The sequence below is a fragment of the Octodon degus genome, unplaced genomic scaffold (genome assembly GCF_000260255.1).
Source record: "Octodon degus isolate 3935 unplaced genomic scaffold, OctDeg1.0 scaffold00133, whole genome shotgun sequence".
Lineage (NCBI taxonomy): Eukaryota > Metazoa > Chordata > Mammalia > Rodentia > Octodontidae > Octodon > Octodon degus.
In genome coordinates, this window is record NW_004524709.1 from 2852665 (window position 1) to 2854239 (window position 1575).

A 1575-nucleotide genomic window follows, 5' to 3' on the forward strand; every position below is an offset into this window, starting at 1 on the left:
CTTGGACTGATGCCACTCTTAGTATTGACTAATCATCATGGTTAAACTGGGGAAGAAATTCATCAGGAAAAACTTTCTCTAGGAAAGATACAACAGGACAAGAGAAAGATTTATTTCAGGAGAGATGCTCAAAGATGCTAAGCTGAGGAAACAGAATGTAGGGGAATCAGTTTGTGGAAAGTAGCAGAAATCCAGGTGCATGTTGGAGAAAGCTGGCTTGCTTTGCTCCTTGTCCCTCCCCCTGAAGACTGTAGGACATACTTGGCGGTGGCTAGAGGGTTCAAGCCCCAAGAGACTCATGTGTACTCACTAGGGCACAACCCAGATGAAGCTGGATGCCCAAATGCCAAGTTCATCACTGAAAAGGAGGTGGAACATTCCTGAGGTCTCCTGGCTTGTCTGATGCTGAGAATGGGCAGGCTACTTTTAGGGCTATGCCTAGCTGTCACTCGGGAGCCAGAAGTGACACCAGTTCTTATTTCAGAAGGAGGGTGTCTTTTTTGTTTGCTTATTTTTTTTTCCCCTTTTAGGCAAACTACAAATCAAATCAAAATGGCAGTCATCTTTAGAAAATATAATCTGCCATAGACTTGAAGAAAAAAAAGCTTTCTCAAACTCCTGTGGTGACAAATCACAGAGTAGGGCCTTCTGGAGGGCAGCTATTGTTCACTTTTGTATATGGAGAACTGGTCCTGAGCCTTACCTCACCTTGATACCACCGTTTCTGAAATACATGGTGATCCTTTCTCCCTGCCCACAAGGCTTTTCCTCTTCTACCAGGTGTGTGTATTTTTTTTTTCTTTAAACCAACAGAACCTCAACTGAATGAACCAGAATCAGAACTGGTCCCAATTTTTAGAGGCACTGATAAAAAAATGCCTGCGTGGGAGTGGGCACAGACTTGTAGGGAACGAGGCTGCCCCAAATGGCCTTCTGTTTTCCTACAAATTCACCCCCAAACTTACTTACTATGATCCTAGGATAATGAGATCTGGCATTGTAGAACCCCTACAGCATGGTGTCTCATACACACTGGGAAATGCAAAACCATCATACCCAAAGGGAAGGTATTTGGAGAACTCACCTGACCTTTGAAATGTAGTAGTGGGATATCACCTTGTGCACAGTGACAGAAACCCAAATACTGTTAGCTTAAAATAGAAGTCCATGTCTCTGTCATGTAAAAATTCAAATGGGACACAGAGCCAGTATGGAAGCTCTACGACCATCAGGGGTCCAGGATCCTTTAACTATTTGTTCTGCCATCCTCAAAATATGTTTTTATCTATGAGTCAATGTGAGTACTCCAATTTCTATCATGCTTACTTTACAGCCAAGAGGAAAGAGGCATAGGGCAAAGGCAAGGGGATACTACTTCCTTTCAACAATATGACCCAACTTCACCCACAACTTACTCTTATTTACATACCATTAATCAGAATTCATCACATGGCCACAGCTGGCTGAGGTAAGGCTAAGAACTTAGCAATCCTAGTATTATGTAAAAGGGAGAGAATGTATCCTGGAGCAACAACTAACAAATTCTGCTCCAAGAGTACTATACTGTAGCTGCTT